This window comes from Loxodonta africana, chromosome 10 (genome assembly GCF_030014295.1).
Source record: "Loxodonta africana isolate mLoxAfr1 chromosome 10, mLoxAfr1.hap2, whole genome shotgun sequence".
In the NCBI taxonomy this organism is placed as follows: Eukaryota; Metazoa; Chordata; class Mammalia; order Proboscidea; family Elephantidae; genus Loxodonta; species Loxodonta africana.
The window spans coordinates 54,301,955-54,329,312 of record NC_087351.1 but is presented as its reverse complement, the minus strand read 5'-3'; positions in this window follow the sequence as shown (position 1 = coordinate 54,329,312).

Sequence of the window (27,358 nt, the reverse complement as noted above, 5' to 3'; positions counted from 1 at the left end):
TGAGAGCTATACACACATCAGCTACGGGAATAATAGTTCTTACTACTATCTCAGCTATTTGTTAGCCAAATAATGTGAATGTATTAACATTTTCCAACAGAGACAGTTCTTATTTCACTAAAGAGTTTCCCCCCCCAAAATGTCCTGTACCTAACTCAAACAACCACTGAAGGTAGAAGCCGCATTCCCAGCTGGAAGAGTTCTGACCCCAGAAAAGTGACAAAACCCCAAAGGAAACAGTGCTTCCAGAACACCTGAATACCATCCTGGATCCACTGTTATTTTTTGACAAAAACCGTTAGCTTCTTTTTCCCCGTTTAGCTAGCTTCATAAATAGAAAGTGCTATCTACTGATTCATTTGCTTTTTTGACAAGAGCAGGCAAGTTTTCTCACAGCCAAGCTATTTTTTCTTCTGAAAAGCACTATCTTAATGAAGATTCTCTGTGTTCTTTTTTTCTATAAACTTAAGTTCTGGTAAAAGTTTTCAAGTGTGTTTAGAACATTTCTATGCTTTCAATTTCTCTACTATCTCTTTGTTTCTCAGTTCCAATACTAATCTCAGTATGCGTGCATCCCCTTTCAGTACTTGAAAGAGATATCTTTTCTTGAAGCCTCCTTTCCTCGCCTCATATTTCCTCTCAAATCAAGCTGAAAACATTTTCTGAAGACAGTCAATGACTTACATCTTGCCACCTCCTATAGTAAGTTTTCTGTTCTTATCTCATTACAGAGCATAATTTGTCATGGTTGATCTTTCCATTCTTCATGATAACTGTGGCAGACATGAAGATGTGCCTCTCTGATGCCCCTTGAAGAAAGGTCTGGTTGCCTAGCTGCAAGCATCAAAGTGATTGATAACATCTAGCTGCTAGCTCCTTTAGCTAGTGCTGTTCATCAGTGGTCCCTGGCCAATGACTGAGTAAGGCAGAGGTACAAGAGCCAAAACATATCCGTTCAATATGGGACTGCTTTAACAGGCAAGTTTTGCTCTGGAGCAACCCCCTCCTCACCTCCCACGGCCCCCTTCCTCACCTCCCACAGGCTGGCTGTGCCTTTGGGCTGGGTGAGATTTTGTCAGTCCCACATCACAATCTGACAGCTCCCATTACAAAACCTTCTTCCTCACTTATTCTTTCAAAAGTATTCCTCCCCCCAAAAAACATTTAGAACTCAACTTTGTCACAGCACCTATCTCCTAATGACCCAACCTGATCAGTAACATACTTATCGCCTCCTGCTCGTGGTATGCCTGCTGGTTTGTATTGGTTCTTCAGGGATGACTTTTAAATATTCTTGAATTTTATGAGACAATTATTTAACACAGCCATGTTTTCAATTAAATAAATTATATTAAAAAATGTAATAAATAATGGAAACTTACCAATTCCTACTTATTTTACTACTTTGTGTTATTTATTGTCTATGCTTTTAACATTATTTAGGTCTATTGCATTTTATGGTGGATGTGCTCTATAATGGAATGCTGCTTCACATCTCTTTCCCAACTTCCCATTGACTAACAATGCATTGGTAGGTTAAAATAAGCCATAATGGAAGGGTTTACACCACCTTCTGTCCACTCCCACAAGTTTGTTGTTAAACAAGTGTTAACATATCACTGCTCCTACCTCTGATCATTCTTTCTCAATTTCTTTTTATTCTTTTTCTTCTTCTACCTATCTTCTCAATGTACTTGTAAGATTCTGGCTAGCTCACTTCCTTATCTATGCTTTCATGTTTGAGCTTCAATCCAGCTCCACAGTTTAAGTCAAATATATATCCCAACTCCACTTTCTCAAGCAGAGTTCCCATCAGCTAAGGAAATGAGTGCTTTTGTCCTGGGATGGGGGAATCTGAGTGATGTACTAAGGCATCCCCTTTAATGTTCCTTGAATATATTGAGCTTTTTTTTTTTTTTAAACACATTAGGGCCTTCACGTTTGTTTTTCTTTTTTATGAAGTCCTTTCTCCAAATCTTTATGTGTTTTTTTCCTTCTCATCATTCTGGTCTCACCTCAAATACTCCTCATAGAAGATGCCTTACTTTACCTTTCTTGTTAAATTAACACCAGCTCCTCTTCATCCTATTCTTATTTATTTTCATTATAATTGCATATATATTAAATATGACACTCAAATTCGTGAATCATTTCATATTTTTTTGGAGCCCTGATGTTGCAGTGGTTAAGAGGTCAGGATGCTAATCAAAAGGTCAACAGTTCGAATCCACCAGACACTCTTTGGAAACCCTATGGGGCAGTTCTACTCTGTCCTATAGGGTCACTATGAGTCAGAATTGACTCGATGGCAATGGGCTTGGTTTTGGGGTTTTGTATGTTAAATTGTCATATGCATTTTGAGTACTTCCATGCATCCCTTCTTGTAGAACGTAAAATGTGTAACTTGTTCGTTCTATCTCCACAATACCTAAATGACTCCCTGGAAAATCTTAAGAACTCAAAACAGTATATTATCAAATTAACATATCACAACATTGTAGAAGCATTTACCTAATAATTCTATTGCTTCACAGAATAGTTATCAGCCTGTTGTCTTTGGAAAAGGAAAGTACTATGTCATTGAACCATGCGCCTGAGTGGGGGTTTGATATCATCAACATAATTCTGAACAACATTTTTAAAAATAATAGTATTCCTCTGGTTTTATTAGTACACATATGGGATACTCAAAATTTTACACAAAGTTATATACTGTGATTTCATAGAAAGGAAAAAAGTTCCTGGTAAAGAAATTTTTAACTCTAATTTTCTGCAATTCCCTTTGATTTTCTGATAGAATTAATGGATTGAGGCAGCTGAAATAAATTCCTAGAAGAGATAAACCACAAGAAATCATCTGGTAAGATTTAGAGGACAGTTTCTCAGTTTCATAGTTTTTCTTTGCTAGTTAGCCATACATATCACATGACGGAATTGGAACTGTTTCATAGTATTAGAGATTATTTTAAATATGTGATGGTTGTAGATTTGCACTAACAGAAAAACAGCATCTGAATAGTCAGATATGTTCTAACAGCTATAATTGCCTTGAAACTGGCATAGCTTGACATGGTTATCAGCCAGTCAAATTGTTTCATTTGTTTTTGCTATGCTCCATTTGGTACCCCACTACAAGATTACATATTGTCAACTTGTAAATATGCCATTTACCTGTTCAGTGGGAGAACTGACCTTTTATGAAGGTTATATCCAGGGAGAGAAAAATAATTAGTGCACTACAAATCAATAAACATGTAGCCTTTACAAAAGAATACCGATTATATGACTCTTCAAATATATTATTTTTTTCATTACAACAGAACATTTATTTGCTACAAAAACTGTGTGAAGACCTTGGCATGCTATTTTGGACCTTGTATGAATTGTCTTTGTAATTAGGTATTTTAAAGATAGAATGCTTTACAATTGAAAGATGAAATACAGAATGAAGAGTTGATTTATACTAGTGTTTAATTCCTAGTGCTGTCTATTTAGTATAGGGTGGTGGGTGGTTCAGTCGACAAAATATTGGATTTTTTTTCTTAGTTTTTCTATTAATTTTAAATGCCATTCTGTACATTACGTATGTCATCATGCCATTTTTAGTACAATGAAAGGGCATTATACATTTGTAGACCAGGCTCATTTTAAGGTGGAACCATCTTTGAAGACATCAAACAAATGAATTATGAAATTTTTAAAAAATACATTGTTAGTGAGGGAAATCTCATTAAGGATGTGAAGCTTTTTTCTGAGGCTATAGTGTAAGGAACCCTTTATAATATTATTTAATATTCATAAATCTTTACTGTTTTTTTATTAATATTTTAAAAACTTTGAGCCACATTTAAAGATGTAAGAATGTAAAGATGTGGTAAAGGCTATTTATTAAATAATACAAAATTCAGAAAATTTCAATCTTTACATTTCTGTCAGAGCTAATTCTGTACTTTTATCTAAAATAAATTGTTGATTATCCACACTTTAGTTTTGATTTATGAAAACTTTTGCTCTTAAATACCCCTAACATAATAGATCAATATTTGGAGTTTTAGAATAGGTTCCTATGAAAACTTCGAATCTTTGAAGCTCCAACCATTTTCCTCCAGCAAATACTAGTTTGTCATTATTTTTCATGCTGTATCAAAATGGTTCTGGTTAAAAGAAACATAATGATATCAAGGCCCTCCTTCTGAGTTTTTGGTTCACCTAGTGAAAGAACATAATTTTTAACTCTTTCAGTGACTTATAGTAGAAGAAAATGTGTTTACCTTTTTCTCACCAGTGTACTTTCTTATTGGTTATTACTAGAATATTGGTAAGCCATTGATTTTTGTATCCTTATATAAATGATACTGCTTTAAGTTTTCTTTGTGATTCTCTAAACTTTAGGTTAATCAAAGGTAAAATAGGCATTGGACCTGATATTAAGCTGTTACCTTTAGAAAATACTGTTTATACTTTTCTTATCATGAAAAAAATGGAAAGACAGTCCATATTATGTTTAGGAAGTGATTAATCATTTTCTTAAATCCACAGTGGAGCTGAGATAAATTCATACTGGTCAGCTCAATCTGATCAGAGAAATATTATTTTGATTGCCAAATATTGTCTTCTGAATTTTTTTTTTAATAATCTAGTTAGTTAAAAAAAAATTAATTTCATTTTATATAACACACACATAATAAAAATTTTTCCTTTTAATGTATTAGTCTTTGAGGAGAGGGTTAGATGGAGAGCTACTTTGCAATATTTTAATTTTTTTTAAATTACCTTTTGTAACTTCAAACAATTTTTCTCTCCTTCCTCCCTCATAAATACATTTTATTTTGTAGAAGGTCTTAACAATTTTTAACATACTTCTAAGAATGTGACATTTCTTACAAACAAAAAAACGAGTATCTGAAGGATAAAATGGATATACTATTAATTTTTCAAATGTGGTCTTTTCACTTTTCTTTTTGTCTCCTTTCTTTTTCTTTCTCTGACTAATAATTTTTCACATCTTTTCACAAGTAATCAATTCTTACAGGTCTCTATTTTTCCACATCTATTATCTTTCTCCTGAGCATTTTATGGTACGTTTTGCCATACCAAATCTGTTGCTCTTGAGTCATTTCAACTCATGGTGACACCATGTGTTACGGAGTGTGACTGAGCTCATTAGGATTTTCTGTGATATTCTTCTCATGCAGCATTGCTGCATGAGATCAAATTGCCAGCCTTTTGGTTGGTGGCCAAGTGCAAACTGTTTGTGCTACCAGGTACCTCATATGTTGCCATACATAAGTGTTTTTCAAATATGCTTGCTTATATAAACACACACACATACATTTATGGCTATATGGCCTTTTTAACATCTTTGATTGAAATTTTAAGAAAATTTGCCTAACATCCGTAAAGGACTTTTTTTTTCCTCCTAGATACACTTGAATGCTATTTTCAACATTTACCATTTTAAAGTATTAAGTGTTTTCTTCTATAAAAATATCCAGAAAATATCCACTTTTACTGCAGTAGTAATCTCCTTCCACTCTTCACTGAAACAAATGGCCTCTTCATTACGTGGTAAATTTTCATATATACTGGGATTTGGTGGAGCCCTAGTGGCGAAGTGGTTAAGAGTTTGGCTTTGAACCAAAAGGTTGACAGTTTGAATCTACCAGCCGCTCTTTGGAAACCCTGTGGGGCACTTCTGCTTTGCTTTGTATGGTCGCTTTGAGTTGGAATCGACTCTACGGCAATGGGTTTTTTTGGGGGGGGTTAAGGAGCCCAGTGGCACAATGGTTAAGCACTCAGCTGCCGAAAGAATGATTGGTGGTTTGAACCAACCAGCTGCTCTGTGGGAAAAATGACCAGGCAATCTGGTCCCTCAAAGGTTATAGCCTAGGAAGCCCTCTGGACAGTCCTATTCTGTCCTAGAGGATCATTGTGAATCAGAATAGACTCAACAGCACACAACTACATTATGGGATGATACATTTTGTTCTCTTTTATTTACTTGTCTATTTATGTACAAGTTCACTAGTGATTTGTTTGCAATGATTTTGTACTGTGTTCTGGCCTCTGATTATTAGGCCAGTCGTCCTTTTTCTCTATGGCGAGACAATGGTGTAGTATTATTCATAAGTTATAGTAGAAGTATGGGTAATTATTTTTTAATTTATTTTTCAATTTATTTTTTACTTTATATATGTGTGTGTATTCTCTTTTTGTGATGTAATAATCTATATATACCTACCCTATTAAATTTTAATTGAGTCATTTAATTGCAACATAAACACATAATTTTATTTGATATGTCATATTATTTGAAGGATAAATTATAATCTCCTATATTACACTTATGGAAACCCTGGTGGCATAGTGATTAAGTGCTATGGCTATTACCCAAGAGGTCGGCAGTTCAAATCCACCAGGGGCTCCTTGGAAACTCTATGGGGCAGTTCTACTCTGTCCAGTAGGGTTGCTATGAGTCGGAATCAACTCGATGGCAGTGGGTTTGGTTTTTTATTACACTTATATTAACTTCCCCGTGTGAATTTTTCCTGCACTCTGTAGATCTCTATCAACCAATGTCAATGAATAGTTAAAAATGAGAAAAGAGAAATTGCTCATTGAATGCTACACTAATTAAATTAGTTATTGCTTGACAAATGTTGGAGCCCTGGTGGCACAAAGGTTAAGAGCTATGGCTGCTAACCAAAAGGTCAGCAGTTTGAATCCAGCTGCTCTTTAGAAACCTAGTGAGTTAGTTCTCCTGTGTCTTACAGGGTCGCTATGAGTCGGAATCGACTCAACCACAATGGGTTTGTTTTTTTTAGTTTTGGTATACTGTTTTTGGTGCAGTTTTATATTTTTTTAAGACCAATTTTCTTCAATCATGAGCCTATGATTTTATTTACTAGAAAGTGCTAGTTATTCTTTGGGAATGAATCAGGAGAATAAACTATATCAAAGTGATCAACATTAAATGTATAGTAAAAGGTTAATAAAACCCTTGGTGTTGAGTCAATTCTGACTCATAGCCAACACTATAGAACAGAGTAGAGCTGCCCCATAGGGTTTCCAAGGAGCCCCTGATGGATTCCAACAGCTGACCTTCTGGTTAGCAGTCATAGCTCTTAAACACTGCTCCACCAGGACTTCAGTAAAAGGTTAATAGTAAAGTAGTTTTTAGAAAAAAAAACAATTATTGAAATTTTATCTTATTTTTATGCTGATAAAAAATTAGCTTTAAAATTAAAAAAAATGGAAAAATTAGTAATTGTCTTAGTAGAGGAAGAAGACTATTTTAGAATTGCACCTTCAATGTCATTATAAAGAAATGAACTGATGACCAAAAATTCCTAATATACTTTCTAAAGTTTTAAACCTACCTTATAATAACCAGGAAACCCTGGTGGCATAGTGGTTAAGTGCTACAGCTGCTAACCAAAGAGTTGGCAGTTCATGTCTGCCAGGTGCTCCTCGGAAACTCTATGGGGGCATTTCTACTCTGTTCTATAGGGTTAATGAGTCAGAGTCGACTCGACGCACTGGGTTTGGTTTATTTTGGTTTTATACTAACAAAATATTTTAACTGAATATGACTCTTTCTAGAAATCTTCTTATTCAGTAAGTTCACAGACTGATTAATATGAATTCCCTAATCTGTAACATTATACTTAGAAATAATACACTGTGTTGACTTCCTTAACTAGTAATAAATATGTGTATTTTTATAGCATATGCTTTACTACAACAGTTGGTGGCAAATATAAAACAAATTTCCAAGGAAACTGTAAGAATCTGATATTTACACTTGCTTTTTCTATCATTCCTGAGGAAAAATTAATATAATACTCCATAAATGTTGGAATCCACTTGACGACAATGGGCTTTTTTTTTTTTTACATGCGTTGTAATTGACAAGACTGGAAAACAGTGAAGTTATTTTTTAAATGAAACATAAATATCATAAAATAACTGAGGTACCAATAAGTTACTCTGCTTAGAAGAATTGTTAAAGCCACAGTTTAACTCTGATTGTGATAGATAACTAGGAATTTCCCCTCATCCAAATAATTTAGCTTGTGCTAATATCAGTGCTTATCAAAAGCAACATTTCTACTTATTACAACTAAGAGCAATTTCGGAAATCCTGGTGGCACAGTGGTTAAGTTCTACGGCTTCTAACCAAAGGGTCGGCAGTTGGAATCCGCCAGGTACTCCTTGAAAACTCTGTGGGGCAGTTCTACTCTGTCCTATAGGGTTGCTATGAGTTGGAATCAACTCGATGGCAGTGGGTTTGGTTGGTTTTTGGGGTAAGAGCAATTCTAATTCCTTTCTCTATGGTATTCACAAAAATGCTTCTATATTTTGTATAAAAAAAACAAAACCAAACCCAGTGCCTTCAAGTGATTCCAACTCATAGCGACCCTATAGGACAGTGTAGGACTGCCCCATAGAGTTTCCAAGGAGTGAGCGCCTGATGGATCCGAACTGCTGACCCTTTGGTTAGCAGCCATAGCACTTAACCACTACTGCCACCAGGGTTGTATATTTATGCAAAAAACCAGGGTTTTCTGGTGGCGTAGTGGTTAAGTGCTAGGCTTCCAACCAAAGGGTCAGCAGTTCAAATCTACCAGGCACTCCTTGGAAGCTCTGTGGGGCAGTTCTACTCTGTCCTATAGGGTCTCTATGAGTCGGAATCGACTGAACTGCACTTGGTTGGGTTTTGGGTATACAAAAAACTGATAAATAAAAATAATGAAGGAGAATTATGTTTTCAGTTATCACAATATTCTACATTGCTACTGTAAATGGAACACGGTGGTTATAGCACATGACAAGATAAATAGGTCAAAATAACAGTTTAAAAAACAAACAAACAAAGCCATTGCCCTCAAGTCAATTCCAGCTCATAGTGACCCATAGGACAGAATAGAACTGACTGCCCCATAGAGTTTCCAAGGAGTGTCTGGTGGATTCAAACTGCCATCCTTTGGGTTAGCAGCGGTAGCTTTAACCACTGCACTGCCAGGGCTCCCAAAATAGCAATAGAGAATCTATATTTATGCATGCATATACACACATCATTTAAATATATTAAAGGTTACATTCTCCAAGTACAGAATAGGTTGTCAAAACAATTTTCCAGCCATTAATCATATTTCCTTGTTCCTAATATCTTTGCCCATCAAATTCAATTACATAATATTTTAATTAGGACTATCTATTTGACAGTTACAGAAAACCAGATGAACGTCCCTTTAAAAAAAAAAAGATAAAAGAAAATCCAAAATTGTGATGTTGTTGTTAGAGTTCCGACTCATAGCAAACCCTATGCGCAACAGAACAAAACACTGCCCAGTCCTGTGCCATCCTCACAATAATTTTTATGCTTGAGCTCATTGTTGCAGCCACTGTGTCAGTCCATCTTGTTGAGGGCCTTCCTCTTTGCTGACTCTCTACCAAGCATGATGTCCTCCTCCAGGAACTGATCCCTTCTCATAACATCTCCAAAGTATGAGAGACTAGTCTCGTCTCTTCTAAGGAGCATTCTGGCTGTACTTCTTCCAAGACAGATTTGTCCATTGTTTTGTCAGTCCATGCTATAGTCCGTATTCTTTACCAACACCATAATTGAAAGGCATCGATTCTAACTAAATTTTAGAACATCAAAAAAAGTGGCTTACTAGTTTAGGTTAGCACATCCCTTGTTACACAATGTATTTTGCCATTTTGAAGTTTAAAAATAATACATCAAAAAAAAAAAAAAGAAACTTGAAAAAAATTCCCTATGCTCACTGAAAAGGAGAGGCATCAAATTATATAGGAACATCGAAAACGAGATGAGAAGCAACTTGGGGTTGCCACAGGCATGCTCATAAACGGAAAGAGAAAAAAGCTATTGAAGTGCTTAAGCACATAGGAATAAAATGAGATCTAACAGAGTAGGCCAAAAAAAGTTTTTAAAAATGTTTCCAGCTGGAGGTATCATTTCCAGGTAATTTTTATTTTCATGAAATCAAGTCAGTACTTTAAACTGGAGATAAACTGAACCCATTGCTGCTGAGACGATTCCAATGCGTAGTGACCGCATATGATAGAGTAGAACTGCCTCATCAAGTTTCCGAGGCCGTAATTTTTATGGAAGGGAAGGCCTGGTAGTGCAGAGGTTAAGAGTTAGGCTGCTAACCAAAAGGTCAGCAGTTTGAGTTGTCAGCAATGGGCTTGGTTTTTTTGGTTAACCTTTATGAAAGCAGACTGCCACATCTTCTTGGAGCAGCTGGTGGATTCGAACCTTTTAGTTAGCAACTGAGGGTTTAACCGCTGTGCCACCACCGTTCCTTAAACTGGAGATAACAGCCCATAATTAATTAAAAATAATAATTTCAGTAGTTAAGAGTTTTAGTTTATGAATGTTGAAAAGGAGTTGAGACTCTGTTATCTGGGATGCAAAACAGGAAATAAATTTGATTAATTGCTTGTGGAAATGAACGGCATGAATGTATTGTTCTCATAACGTATGGTTAACAGAATAACACATGCATCTTTAAGTATGAATTGCAAACAATGAAATAATTAATTTAATAATGCTTTTAAAATTATAACTCTCTGGGTTGTTCTTAATATACTTTAAAAATGTTTATATCTACATACTATAATGTAGCAAATTTGTTTTGTTTTGTTTTCAGTTTCAATAAGCAAATATTAGTGAGCTCTTAGATGTAAAATCAGTATTGATAATTATGTTGCTCCTTTGGCCATGAATGATCCATTCATTGAAAAAATGTTATGGAGCACCTACTTGATATTACAGCACCATGTCCTGGGAATTCAACATTTAAAAAAGAAAAGAGATGTGATACCTTGCCCTCATAAATTATTATCTAATAAGGAACAACAAATAATCAGGACTCATGGCTGTCCACACTTTTTACCACCAATCTCTTTTTTTCTGAGTTCAAGTGCCAATCTTCTATGAAGTCCTATCCTTAAACTCAACATATTTAAGATAAGATTGACCATGTCTAGTTATAGGACTTAAGAGCATTTGAAAATACTTGACATAAATTTCTTTGTAGCACTTCTATCACTTCTATCGCATGTATGCTTATTTATACATTATTACAAACTTCACGTTCTTTCTGAGAAGGCCTTATATTTTAACAATCTTTGTATGTGCAGCAAATAGTGTTGTGTCTGGCACATAATAGAGACAGAAAACTGCACCTGTTCGTTAGGCCTGAATTAAGCTGAGACAGAGAGTACTAAAGTTATAATTTTTGTAATGATAATAAATACATTTATGTATACCCAAAAACCAAACCCAGTGTCATCGAGTCAATTCCAATTCATAGTGACCCTAGTTTATGCATATCATATATTAAAACAGAATGGTTCTTCCTAAGCAACGTAGGTGTATTGGAAGCTTCAAAGAATAGATTTTAAATGGGGAGAACCAAAATCCAAGAGAACTGATGACTGGTCCAAAGTAATAAGCCAAGTTTAGAAACAAGAGAACTGACTCCAAACTAAGTGTTCTGATCATTACATCTGTTAAGAAAAATTATCCAATTTGGCAATAGGCAAAAGAGATTGCTGGTTGTTTTTTTTTCAGTTTCATGTCGGGTGTTACACAGAAGGTCCAAATGTGAGTTATCGGTTTCTCTTGTGGTGTGTCCCTTTGTCTGACTTTCTATTTATTGGTATTTACTTGTAGCAAGACTACTTATTCATTTACAATAATAATGTAAATTATTTTTGCCTAGTAGAGAAGACAGTACCAAAGGTTATGGTTATAGCACTACAGGACACTAACTAGAAATTTCTCTAATTTAAAATATTTATTTCTGCATGCTATTTTAATATTAGTTTTATATAACCTTGCTCTTCAAATATTTTTTGAACCAGCTTTAACATCTTGCTCATTTGCTCATGAATGAGTTGGGTAATTTGGCACTTGTTAATCCTATATTTTTATATTGTGCTTCTAACTTTTTGAAAATTATTCTTTAACATATCATATTCAGAGTTGATTTTATCTGTCCAGGAACTCACTTTTTCCTTCTTCGAGTAACTGGTCCTTTCCTGCTGCAGTCATGGGAATGTGAGGAGGCTGCTCTCTCAGAATACTGCTCTTCTGGCCGTAAGTTTGGACATATGTTCCAGGACACTCAATTATAATATCACATTCTATTTTTATCCTCTTATATATTTTAAAACACTTAAAATTGTATTTTAATGATTAACTTGTATGTATGGTTCTCATTTGTAGTCTGATTTGTAGAAAGTAGGAACAATATATTATTCATCTATTTTACTCTTGGCCCAGCACTGTGCCTAAAGGGTTAAAGGCCAAAGGAATATGTACACACATACATCCTAAAACTATTTTCCTATGAGGGGATGTGTTATTTGAAAAAAAAAAAAAAAAAGTAATTCTACATTCTCTTAGGAATTTATATTCTTTTTAACCCGCGGCTGCACTGGTGTATTTCTTAGAAGTTTTTTAATTCGCATCCAAAGCTGTGGGGAGTGGGAGAACGTAGGTCAAATCACCGTTAGGCTTTGTAGAAGGGCTTTCAACAGCTTAGGATCTCAGCTATTGAATTTGTTTAGCAGGATGTATTGACATTTCCTGTGCTTCTGATAAAATTAAATGCCCTGTTATTGTCCATAATAATATGCACTCTAAGAATTTTTTCTCCAAATGTCTTTTACTTACTTTTATCTTCTACTTATTTTTTCATTTCTCATCATTCAGTAGTTAAAATTTTAGTTTTCATATTAGACATTATTATGTCCAATTTGGAAACCCTGGTGGCATAGTGGTTAAGTGTTACAGCTGCTAACCAAAAGGTTGGCAGTTCAAATCCGCCAGGCGCTCCTTGGGAACTCTATGGGGCAGTTCTACTCTGTCCTATAGGGATGCTATGAGTCGGAATCGACTTGATGGCACCGGTTTTTTTTTTTTTTTTTTAATGTGCAATTTACCTTAAAAGCATTAATTACAAGATGGAATACCATTACCAAATGAGAAAAATTTATGGCTAATTCACTATAAAGATGTAAATGTCTATTGTATTATTTGATTTTCCCCATTATTTGCTTTACTGTAGCACCTATATTCACATAAATTCATATGCATTATATTCTCCTTATAATGAATGTTTTTTCTATATTTTACTGTGCATAACGTATTTCTACCAATAAATACATGTTAGCCCCAGCCTGGATTTCTAAGTGCTCCTCTTGTTGCTGCATTCAATGGGTCAATAGCAGCCTTATTTGATAAGACTGAAACATGTGTAGGCTCTTCTCCCATGCAAAGAACAAAATTACTTGCATAAGTAAATGTTTTTCTTCCTAAAATAACAAAACTGTATGTTAGTACCTCCACTCATGCCTTCTTGTATATTCAAAGAAGCTATTTTATTTTTTTCTATTTCAACAATAATCATCAGTTTGGGAATTAACATTTTATGTGAGAGTGCATTAAACATCACAGGTTGCTACTCCTTCCAAGTGCAGATATATTAGGTAATTTAAGACAGTGAGAAGTTCTTGCTTTAATGTGGCGACTATAGTGACTGGGATTTGTTCTTAGGTGTCAGGAGACTCCAGTCCATGACACAATCCATATAGTCACCTCCTCGCTAAGGCAAAAAGAACTGGCATTATATACAGGTAAGTCAGGAAATCCTTAGAATGAAAGCAATTTACTTAGGTTTGTCCAAGTCTCTATTACAAGACATTACTCATTTTAAATAAAATGCATTTTCATTGTTTTAGAAGAAGCATTAGGGCAGCATGTTGTCATGGAGCCAGCAATTAGTTAGAGTCAGGCTTTATTTTGCCACTAGGTGTCACTTAATATATTGGCCCAATTTTCTTCCTCTAAATTACACTTAGATTTGATTTCTGCATTTCCCTTCAGCACTAATATTTGTTTCCAGAACTAAAGATAAAAATAGAATATAGGCCTAAATGTTTATCTCATTGAATGGATCTTTCATGTTAAGAAATACAGGACTGAAAAATACCATCTTAAGGATGAGTTACTAAGGCTAGAGTTAGAGTTCATGGGTTAAGTTGACTGGAGATAATGATGGGAAAGTTAAAGTAAGATGTTGAAGGGCTTAGTGTGCTCGGCTGAATGGATTACAGTTTATTCTAAAGGTACAAAGATTTAAGAAACTCACTTAATCAAATACATGAATGTTTGTAGAAGATATCTAGGTATTATTCTAAACAAATCTCTAAATTAATGAGATATCCATAATAGTTCTGGTAGCACAGTTGATATGGAGATTTTACAGTACGTATTCTAACCCTGATAATGCGAAATATTCAGAAGAAAACCCCTCTTACCCTCACTCCGACTTCCACTAAAAAAAAAAATTTTTTTTCCACTAACCACATTCATTTCACTGCTTCCTACCAGAGCAGAATAACAGAAAATATAAGCAATAGGCCTGAAACTTTATTATAATTCTTAAGTCCTAAAGTTAACAAATAGGAGAAAGGCCTGCAGATCTACTCCCCAAAATCAGCCAGTGAAAACACTATGGATCACAAGCGTCTGACTTCCTCAAGCATGGGATCACCCTGGGCCAGGGCCTACTAGGCTACAGCTAACAACATCAATGAATTAATAGCTATGTTCCAGCCTTCCACCCAGGAATCTCTTTCAATTATACTGACAGAGGTCCCAGGCTTGGCTCCTATTTCTCATAGAACACATACCTAAAATGAACATTCAATTCTCTGGCCTTCCTATTAGCTGTTGCTTGGTCTAATGTATAAAAATGAGCTGTGACACAGCAAAATGACTCATTCTCATTATCTTAGTGGTCTATCTGGACCACTGAATGATTGATTCATTTGCAAAACCTTTGTATAGGTTAAGTGGAGTGACCAATACCAACCTAAATTACCTATTGTGACATCCAATCGAAACAGCTTTGGTGGTTCAATGCACAGTTAGGTAAATAATGCATGTCCATATATTTTCATAGAAAATATTGAAATGTTGTTTTTATTGATAGCCTTTTAATCTAATATGACCTCAATTGTGCAGGTGGTTAGTCAACTAATGAAATTCACCACATGAAGAATCACCTGACTTTCTGCTAAAACAAAAAATGTTAATGATTAAAAGTCACATCAGAACCTCTTCTAATCTGTATTCAAATAAATAACAGCAAGATAGAATACTGATAAGCAGAACGCACTTGTTCAAAAGTTCTATTAATTTCATTTTCATACTCCCTCAGCGGGTTATGTAAAACTCAAAACTCTATTTCTTGAATAGCTCAAAGGCACAATATTGACTTATACAGCTTTTCAATAAGAAAGTTTTTCTATTATGTATTTTAGAATATGATTTATTATAATTTTAATTTTAGAGTTTTAATATCCTTACCAATTTGACATTGTAATAAGTTTGTACATATAATATTAATAATAAAATTATTTTGATATACATTTCCCTTAATTTTGGAAAATATGATTATGTCAGAAACTCAAACCATCTTCAAATAACATCTTCTACAACATTCAAAATAATAGATGCAAGCATACACTCTCATAAATGGGAAATATCCAAAATATGTAAAATAAAAAGCCTGAATAGATGTATAAACGTCCAACTATTTTCACATTGTACATTATTTTAAAGTTATTTTCAGACATATTATTGTGCTATTGTGAGGAGCTTGAAATGAAGCCAATCTGATTACATACATTATTTCCACTGCAAAACAAGAAGGGTTTTATAAAGCCAAAGATTTTTGATAAAATACACATTTTATTGAATTAATTAAATAAATATAATTTTATCAAGATACTATATTAAGAAAAGTCACACTGAAATCTTGGGAGGTAAAGAGTGTTTATTGATATTCCTAACCATTCTCCTATTTTTAGGTAACTTACTTAAGCATGTAATTAGCAATTATGACAATGAATTTATGATAATATCAGAGTGAAAATTACATTGGGGCAGATACTGTCATATCAAAAATCTCATACAATATTCATTTCATTTAAATGTCTCTGTGGCTCCGCTAGGTTGAGGATCCTTAGAAAGGTTAACCTAATATAATATAAAACAAGCTGTCTACCCCAAATCTTCCTAATTAAATAAATAAATAAATAAAAAATTCTCTGTGGCTCCACTAAGTTGAGGATCCTTAGAAAGGTTAACCTAATATAATATAAAACAAGCTGTCTACCCCAAATCTTCCTAATTTTAAGGTCTCATTATTTACCCCTTTTTAAAATTTGTTCTAATGCAATTTCCAAGGTGGGGAGGTCAGTGTCTGATTCCTAAATTGATAAACAGCTCATACCTTCATTGTCTACACTTTTAACATCCTGGTCAGCTCTTGTTCTGAACTAACAACTGGGTCTCAGAAATTTTACTGGTGGTGCTGTTGCTCATGCAGCAGTTTTCCACTCAGGCTTAGATGGCCTGAGCTGGTGTTGCATGTTCCACTGCAGTGCTCTCTGGGGAGGTTCTGCTTAGGAAATGAATGTTACAACTCATCTATCTTTGATGTGTAGCATCATCCCTTAAAGCAGCCGCTCTCTCTGTTGTTGCTGAGCGAGGTCTTTCACAACCTGTCTCAGAGTTTTTCTTAATTTAAAAGCATCCAAAGTGCTCCAAGCTCCAATTAAGAGGTCCTCTTGTAATATGAAATACCATGTACAGCCAATGCTTGCCTCACATTCTTTGACAGTAGATTTATCACTTCTCCTTCTTGACACTGAAAGCAGGTCTCTGAACAGGATTTTTTCAGTCACTAGAAAACTTTTCTTGGTTTTTCTACAGTAAGAGTTCTCTCCTTCTCAGCAGGAATAAGATGGAGGCTGGGTTTACCTACACTCAGGTAGAAATCTGTTCCCATCTCTAATTCTTTTGCTAAATCTTCTCAGCATATATTATTTCCACTGCGAAACAAGAAGGGTTTTATAAAGCCAAGATTTTTGATAAAATACACATTTTATCGAATTAATTAAATAAATATAATTTTATCAAGATACTACATTAAGAAAAATCACACTGAAATCTTGGGAGGAAAAGAGTATTTATTGTTAATCCTAATTTGAAAGATTTTTTCTTTTCTTTTATGAATAAAAAAAAATTTTTTTTTTTTTTTTTTTATTATTCATCATGGAGCCCTGGTGGTGCAATGGTTAACAGCTATGGCTGCTAACCAAAAGGTCAGCAGTTAGAATAGGCCAGTTCCACTCTGTCCTATAGTGTTGCTATGAGTTGGAATCGTTGTGACAGCAACCTTTTTTTTTTAATCCATCCTTAAGATTATCCTTCCATTGAGGACTTCAGAGCCTATTTTTCTCATTGATGAGTAAATATATACAAATAGTGAGAATGTAGAGCATCAGCAAAAAAGAGGAAGACCCTCAATGAGATAGATAGACATAGTGGCTGCAAGAATGGGCTCAAACATAGCAACAATTGTGAGAATAGCACAGGACCAGGCAGTGTTTCATTCTGATGTATGTGCATAGGGTCGCTATGAGTGGGAACTGACTCAACAGCACCTAACAACAACATATGTTTAAGTAGTAGACAAGAATAGCGTCAGACTCTGTCCTTTTGTCCATGAAAATCAAAATAATTTACTAGACTTGTGTCATTAGTTTATCTAAGTTTTAGCTCCAATCCAACCAGGAACCACACTACACTGATTTCAACTAATTTGACTTACTCATTTAGGAGATAAACTCCTTAATCAGGAAGCCCCTAATTAATGCCATAATAGAGTTGCAAATAATATACTAAGGGGGGATTATTTGCAGCTGTGTGCTTAGAGCTAGGAAGTGGGGATGGTGAGGACTTCTTGAAATAATTCCAGGGCAATAAGCATTTATTATTTATTATTGGTAATAGTTTTGGTATCATAAATATAAATGGAATAACTCCTTCCCCTCAAGAAAGTTACAGATTAATAGGAAAGAAGAAGAAGAGCAAAGCTGTGACAATGATATTGTGTTTCCATGTTTCTTATTTATCGTATGTGTAAATCTTATGTTACTAGACAATGACTCTTACATCTTAAATAACAATAATAATTAAAAAATACAATGAAAATAATTTTAAAATAAAATATTAAACAATAAACATTATTTCTTCCTTTCTCTTCTTCGCTCTCATTCTTTCTTCCTCTTTTTTTAATTTTAATTCTTTTTTTTCCTCTTTGCTATTTTTAGAAGGCTTTTAAAAAAGCGGCAGTTTACTTCAGACAAGAAAAAGATGAGTTATCGGGACAGCTGAGGCTGGGCTTAAAGGGTGGTGGCAAATAATAAACAAACACTGAGTTTGTTTCTAAGTGGCTTTTGAAAGAATTTAAGAAAAAAAATAATGATTTGAAGACTCATCAGAAAGCATGTGATTTTCAGGACAGATGTCTAAAGAGGCTTTCTGGCAAGATCTGCTATGCATTATTCTCTGCAAATTCCTCAGAATCCACAAGGGGCCTTCCAAAATTATTATAATGTTTGATCAATTTTTAGGTTATAATTTACATACCATAAAATTCAGTGTTTAAGTATACATCTGAATGAGTTTTGAAAAAATGTATGTACCCATGTATCCATGGCCATATCTCTATTATAAATCCCACAATGCAAGGTTATTTTTTGCTTTAAATACTGACAGTTCCTGTGTTCAGAACACCTCACTTAAGGACAACAAGTACTTACACTTTGATGTTATATAAATTTGCCCTTACTTTGAAATGATTTAGGGCTCATATGAGTTTTTATTTATTTATTTATTGGTTTTGAAACGATTGAACCAACCCCTCCTACAACAAATTCTTCATCACAATCCCCTTCACTTGCTGCATGTGTTGCTTTTAAATCATCAAAAAGGCTTTGAGCCTTCTAGGCATTAAGGCAAGGCCACCTAAAAACCGTTTGCACCTGTTCTGACTTACTGACAAATTAGACTTAAAGACATAGTTAGGAATGGACCTTGTTTGTAACCTGGGGACTGGCTGTATTTCGCTATCCTCCAAGAAGATTAAGAATGAGAAAATGTCCTTTATATTTACCCACATATTTTCCACAACTGGACCTCATGATTTGTTTGCATAGATGCACGTATTCTTCTAGTATTGTTTTCTGTCATGGTAAAGAACTTCTTTTAACATATTTCATAGTTCAGATGTGGCGACAGTGGATTATGTCAACTTTCGTTTATTTGACAATACCTTTCTTTTCTTCATTTTTGAGAAAAATTCTTTCAGAGAGTGAAGAAATATTCAGTGAGGTGCAATGCACTCTTTGTCCAACCTCTTACAATGTTAACATCTTGTATAACTATAGTATTTTATAAAAAACAGGAAATAGACAGTTGTACAATCTACAGAGCCTATTCATATTTCACCAGTCATGTATGCAGTCATTGGGTGTGTGTGTGTGTGTGCACCCACACATAGTTCTATGCAACACGTGTAGCTTTCTGTAACTACTACCATAATCAAGATACATAATAGCATTACCATCAAAAGGCTCCCTTGTACTATACTTTTACCCTGACAATCTATTCTCCATCTCTGTAACTATGTTATTTCATGAATGTTATATAAATGAAATCATAAAATGTGTACCTGTTTGAAATTATTTTCACAGAGCTCTATTATGATATGTTTTTGGGGTGTGTGGGGGTTTCATTTTTATTCAACTTGGAATGCATTGACTAAATTGGAACTATGGGTTTAAAGTTCTCGTCTAATTTGGAAAAATTTTTGGTCATTATTTCTGCAAATTTTTTTTCTCTCCCCTCAGCCCTTCATTCTAGAACTTCAATTATTTGAGTATTCAGTATTGTGCCATAACCAGATGATTCTTTGCTAATTATATTTTTAGACTTTTTTTCTCTGTGACTGATTTGGACATTTCTAATGATGTGTCTTCAAGTTCACTGATATTTTCTTCTGCAGCAGTTACTCAGTTAATAATTCCATCCAGGAAAAATTTTATTTCAGATATTTTGTTCTTGTCTATATCTTCTATTTCTCTCCTTATCAGTATCTATGTTTTTAAATCATTGAACATAATAATAATCGTTACAGTGTCTATTTTAAAGTTCTTATATACTAACGGAAACCCTGGTGGCGAAGTGGTTAAGAGCTATGGCTGCTAATCAAAAGGTCAGCAGTTCAAATCCACAAGGCACTCCTGGAAACCTTATGGGGCAGTTCTACTCTGTCCTGTAGGGATGCTATGAGTCGGAATTGACTTCATGGCAGCAGGTGTGGTTTGGTTTTTGGTATATGTTATGCTATCATCAGTTCTTTCTTAATCTATTCATATTGATTACTTTTTTTCCTTTTATGGGTTATATTTTCCTACTTCTATGTCTGATTTGTAATTTTAAATTGATTACAGGATATTTTGAATTAAAATACTTATTAATTTCTTGAAGAGCGTATAATTGTTCTGATAGTTAAGTTATTTGCAGATCAGGTTGGGTTACTGAAGCTGATTTACATGTTTTATTTGTTAGGGAAGTTCTAGATAAATTGTATATCCTAGAGCTAGTTTATTTGTACTACTAAGGTATGACCTTTCTGTGTCCCTAGTGAATGCCCTGTATATGTACTAATATTCTTCACTCTGGCTAGTGGAACCTTTATTGATTCACAAGTCTCTACGAGTTCTAGTATTGTTTGGTTCATGGTTTGCCAGTATTTCTTTATTCCTCAGTATTTGCTCTTTGCCTGATCTCATGGAGTTTCACCCTGTGGAAGTACAGATTGAAATTCAATCAGAAACTCTAGAGGATGCTTTATTGATTTCCAAAACTGTCTCTTCATAGCTCTCCTTTCTGGTTGTTATTGTGCCGTCGAGTTGATTCCAACTCATAGTGATCCTATAGGGCAGAGTAGAACTGCCCCATAGGGTTTTCAAAGCATGGCTGGTAGATTTGAACTCCCGACCTTTTGGTTAGCAGCCTGAGCTCTTAACGACTTTGCTACCAGGGCTCTTCCTTTCAAGAAGTTTGCCTAAAAATTCTATTTGAGTGTGCCTTCCTCAACTCTCATTTTTGTCTCCTCAATTTAGTACAACTGCTTGTTCTGTGTGTCCCCCACCTCGCTATTTCCACATCTGGAAATTTTCTTCAGGCAGAAAGTCAAGGTTTTCCCAAGTCTTAGACCATTTGTTTTACTTCTTTCAGAGGTAGGCTAAAGTCTCTTGTTGACTGGTGTCCAATATTTGAAAACCATTATGTCACAATTGTCCAGTTTTCTACATCTTTATAACAGAAGAGTAGGCATTAATTTTTATTCATGCTTTAAAAATCAAATCCTTGGTTCTTTTGAGTACAGTGCTTTACTATAATGGGTTTCAACTATCAAGTTACTAAATTTATCTAAATTATTACAATGATTAGTGGTTGTAATAAAATAATAATTAGTAGACTAATATAATTATCAGTAATACTAATAACTGTTATGAATATGAATACCATTTTCTCTACACTAAAGCACTTGACAAATCATACCTAATATTATCAGTTATCTTGTGATCATTTTAATATTTCAGCCTTTCCTTAGATAGAAATACTGATGGTCAGATTACTGAGAAGAATTTGATGTCACTTACCTAAGAAGTAGCAGCATTAGGATTCATTTACTGTGTTATTCAACAATCGTTCTTGAGTGCTTACTACTGTCAGCGACCATGCTAGTCATTGGGAATATAGCAATGAAGCTCAACAAAACAAAAGCTCATGGAGCTCACACTCTAGTGACCATATGCAGAAAATAACAAGACAAATAAGTAAAATATACGAAGATGTTTATGAACTCTAAAAAACAAATCAGGAAAAGAGCATAGGGATATCTGAGGTGATTTCAATTTAAATATTGTAGCCGGGGGATGCTCTATGAGATGGTTTCTTTTGAGGAAATGGCTTAAATTGTTGACCAAACCTGAGGGAGATTGAGAAAGAAAGTAGGAGGAATGAGATCAAAGAAGAGTTAGCGGTGGGATGGAGGAAGCAGAACTTGTAGAATCTTGTAAATCATTCTAAAACTGTTGACTTATACTGAGAGTGAGAAGGAATCCCCATTGGAGTGTTATCATCAAAAGAAAAATAAAGATCTAATTTTGTTTTACAGAATAGTTCTGGATACTGTATGGAGAACTATCCTCTCAGGTTTATCTTAATCCAAGGGTACAAAATATAAAGCAGAATGAGCTATTAGAAGCCACTGTAGTAATGCAGATTTAGATGATTGGGGCTTGTATCATAACGGTAACAGGGAGGTAAAGACACGTGGTCAATTTATGGATATATATTGCAAATCTGAGATTCAAAGCCATGCTTATCTTATTCCAAGAATATCAATGTGGGCTTTTAATTTTCTCCCTTACTTTAGACTCTCCCTTATTATTTAGGATTTATCTCAATGCTCTTAGTGTACAAGTGTAAAATTTTTGGATTAAATTATTCCTTTTTCAAATGTAAGCAATAAGCTTTGAAATACAAACTCACAGTGTGTATAGTCTACTTGTATGTGCTTATGACCTTTCTAACAAATAAAATCATAGTGATACTGTATTTGCTATAGAATTTACTTTTTTCCACCTCAACACTTGCTTAAGTTTCATCAGTATTGGTTTTCTTGGTGCAATGACTAGTATTTCCTGCAGTAGAATATATTTAGTCATTGCACCAAGAAAAACAACATTGATGAAACTTATTCCTATTCCCATTCTCCTGCCAATAGGTTTCTTTTTTGCTTAAGCTAACAGTTCTATGAACAACCTTATGCACGTCTCCTGCTGCACATGTACAAGAGTTTCTCTGGAGCATATACTTATGAGGGGAATTGTTTAGTCATATGTTATGTGTGTTTTCATCTTTACAAGATAACTCTAAATAAATTTTAGAAATAGTTGTACAATTTTATATCACCATCAGCTGAAAGTAATAGTTTCTATTGATCTACTAGGTATAATGTAATTTTTTATGGAAGTTGACTTGCTTCCTTAAAATTAGTGTGGCTGTATCTATTTTGTGTAATGCTTATTCAAAAGGAATTTCCCGGAAATACATGTCCCCCAAAGTCCTAGGAGAAATGTAAGCCATGGCTACCATGGATTTTAAGCATGATTAATGATGTAAGAGGACTGATGCCAGGGTCCTGTCATTATGTGAAATTCTAAGGAACTCAGGGGTATCTAGAGAATAAACTTATTTAGAGGAGAGGGAATCAAGGCACAATGTATAGTTCTAGAACAAGGGACAATGGCTGGGGAAGCTCATTTTGCATACAAGCACAGTGTCCCTCATATTTTCTTTTAACTCAGGCACATCAGCCCAAACCTTAATCTTAAGGATGTATAAGTTGCAAAAATAACTATAAATACTTAAAAATAGAAATAGTTATGGCATTATAATACCATTTGGGTAGTAATAAGACGGACTAATCTAGGAAGTCTGGCAGTGATGAGAAATGGTGTCAGTGGTTTTTTCAATAATGAGAAATGGGACAGAAAGGAAATATTTTCCCAGATAAATTAGACAGCTTCAAACAAAACTCTGAAAACACCAGCATATATGGCAGTGGGGCTTTTGGAAAATTAGGGTGTTGGGTTGTGGATGCCTTGTATTGTCAAAAATTTCATCAGCAGCAGAAATTGCATTTTCAAAAAAATATTTTGGATTATTCTGTCTGCAAGTGTTGCTTATGCCTTCTAATTTGGCAAGTTCAGCCTTAGCTAATAAGTATATGGTGATATAAGAAAAAAATGTAGGGAGTAGCACATGCGGTATTTGGTTTACTGAGTATTTTTGAGACACACACTGAGTTCTATCAAATCAATTGATGAAGACGTTTAATATGCAAATTTATTCACTAATTCACTCATCATGTCAACAAATATTTATAGCACCAACTATGTGTCAGACACTGCTCTAGGCTTTAGGGCTACAACATGAACAAAAATGCCACTGTCTTCAATGACTCTATATTTTAGTGGAGGCAAAGATTAAGAAAACAAACGTACAGATCATAATGCCATAATACCTAAGAGGAAGCAAAATGGAGAAATTGAAGAAGAGAGTTCTCAGCTACTACAGTGATTTTATTATTTCCTCCTGGTTAAACAGGCCTTGAAAACACAGATTTTACCCAATGACAGCAGGCATCCTGACTTTAGGTGCAATCTCCCAACAACAACAAAAAGTTAAATAAAATAAACTGAATCATTATGTCTGCACCATTGTACAATTTCTCCCCATTAAAAAATTACGAAATAAATATGGCTGCTGAAAAGAGACACACAGCTATTGTAATTCTGTTCACTTTCTCATCTGGAGCTCAACTCACATAATTTTAAATACAGTAAATAAAAGACTTGACCAGAATGATGAATAGAGAAAAGGCAGTGATTCTCTTTTTCAGTCTGAAAAACAGAGATTCCTTGGTAAAGTTTTAAGAAAAATGTAGCTGGTAGAAATAAAAGACTTCATTCATCTCGATTACTAAGACCTTAAAATTATATGTGCAGCAGGTATACAACCCAAAACTGAGACACAGAAACATTAAGTGACTGATTCATTCATTCTATCCTGTCTGAAGTCTTCCTTTTCTGATAAACAAGTCTTTGGTCCAAATGGTTTCTGGTCATTTTTTTTCTGTTTGTCTTGATCTATGTATCAATGTCTTCTACTAACTCTTCTCAATATTTTATAGCGCAGCCTTTCTGCTCTCTCCTAGAAGGTGGGGTGATAGATCATGCTGTTAAAAAAAATCAGACCTATTCTTGTTGTTAGGTGATGCTGGTTGATTCCAATTCATAGTGACCCTACTTACAACAGAACGAAACAACTTGGTCCTGTGCCATCCTCACAATCCTTGTTATGCTTGAGCACATTGTTGCAGCCACTGTATCAACCCATCCTGTTGAGGGTTTTCCTCTTTTTCAATGACCCTTTACTTTAGCAAGTATGATGTCATTCTTCAGGGACCAATCCCTCCTGATATCATGCCTAAGGTACATGAGACAAAGTCTTGCCACTCTCCCTTCTAAGGAGCATTCTGGCTGCACTTATTCCAAGACAAAGTCCATCTTCTTCTGGCAGTCTATGTTATATTCAGTATTCTTCACCAACAGCAAAATTCAAAGAAATCAATTCTTCTTAGATCTTCCTTATTCGTTGATCAGCTTTCGCATGCATACGAGGCGATTGAACATACTATTACTAGGGTCAGGCACACCTTAATTCTTTGCTTTTTAATACATTAAAGAGGTCTTCTGCAACAAATTTTCCCAATGCAATACATCGTTTGATTTCTTGACTGCTGCTTCCATGGGCACTGATTGTGGATCCAAGTAAAATGAAATCCTCCACAACTTCAATCTTTTCTCTATTTATCATGATGTTGCTTATTGGCCCAGTTGTACAAATTGTTTATTTCTTTACGCTGAGGTGTAATCCATATGAAGGCTGTAGTCTTTGGTCTTCATCAGTAAGTGCTTCAAGCCCTCTTCACTTTCAGCAAGCAAGATCGTGTCACCTGTGTATCATAGGTTGTTAATAAGTTTTCATCCAAATCTGATGCTGTGTTCTTTATATAGTCAAGCTTCTCTGATTATTTGATCAGCATGCAGATTGAATAGGAATGGTGAAATATACAACTATTATGTATATTTATAAACCCGATTATAAGCCACACAGCATCCTCTTGTTCAGTTCAAACAACTGCCTCTTTGTCTATGTGCAGGTTCTATATGAACACAATTAAGTGTTCTGGAATTCCCATTCTTCTCAATGTCATCCAAAATTTGTTATGATACACACAGTTGAATGCCTTTGAATAGTCAATAAAACACAGGTAAACATCTTTCTGGTATTCTCTGCTTTCAGCCAAGATCCATCTGACATCAGTAATGAAATCCCTCATTCCACATCCTCTTCTAAATTCAGGTTGAATTTCTGACAGTTCCCTGTCTATGTACTGTTGCAACTGCTTTTGAATGATCTTCAGTAAAATTTTGCTTACATGTGGTATTAATGATATTATTTGATAATTTCCATACTCTGTTGGATCACTTTTCTTTGGAATGGGCACAAATATGGATCTCTTCCAGTCTGTTGGCCAGGAAGCTATCTTCTAAATTTCCTGGCATACATGAGTGAGCATTTCCAGTATTGCATCCCTTTGTTGAAAATCTCAGTTGGTATTCTATCAGTTCCTGGAGCCTTGTTTTCACCACTGCCTTCGGTTCAGCTTAGATTTCTTCCTTCAGAGCCATTGGCTCTTGGTCATATGGTACCTGCTGATATGGTTGAACACCAACTAATTCTTTTTGGTACAGTGACTCTGTGTATTCCTTCTATCTTCTTTTGATGTTTCCTGCATCATTCACGTTTTTCCCTGTAGAATCCTTCCATAGTGAAACTCAGATTTTCAATTTTATATTCAGTTCTTTTAGCTTGAGAAATGATGAATGCGTTATTCAATTTGGTTTTCTAACTCCAGGCCTTTGTACATTTCATTATAATACTTTATGTTGTCTTCCCGAGTCGCCTTTTGAAATGTTCTGTTCAGCTCTTTTGCTTCATCATTTCTTCCATTCACTTTAGCTACTCGACATTCAAAAGCAAGTTTCAGAGTCTTTTCTGACATTTGTTTTGGTCTTTTCTTCCCTGTCTCTTTAATAACCTTTTAGTTTCTTTATGTATGATGTTCTTGATGTCATCCCACAATTCATGTGGTCTTCAGTCATTAGTATTCAGTGTGTCAAATCTATTCTTGAGATGGTCTCTAAATTCAGCTGGGATACACTCAAGGCCGTATTTTGGCTCTCTTGGAGTGGTTTTAATTTTCTTCACCTTCAACTTGAACTTCTATGTGAGCAATTGATGGTCTGTTTCACAGGCAATTCCTGGTCTTGTTCTGACTGATGATATTGAGCTTCTCTGTCATCTCTTTCCACAGATGTAGTCCATTTGATTCCTGTGTATTCCATCTCTTGAGGTCCACAGGTATAGTTTCCTTTTATGTTGTTGAAAAAAGGTATGGGCAATGAATGAGTCATTAGTCTTGAAAAATTCTATCATGCAATCCCTGGCATCATTTCTATCATGAAGGCCATACTTTCCAACCACTGATTCTTCCTTTTTGTTTTCAATTTCCAATTCCAATCACCAGCAATTATCACTACATCTTGATTACATTTTTTATTAATTTCAGGCTGCAGAAGTTGGTAAAAATCTTCAATTTCTTCATCTTTGGCATTAGTGGTTAATGTGTAAATTCAAATAATAGTCATATTAACTGTTCTTCCTTACAGGTGTATGTATGCAAAAGTAAAT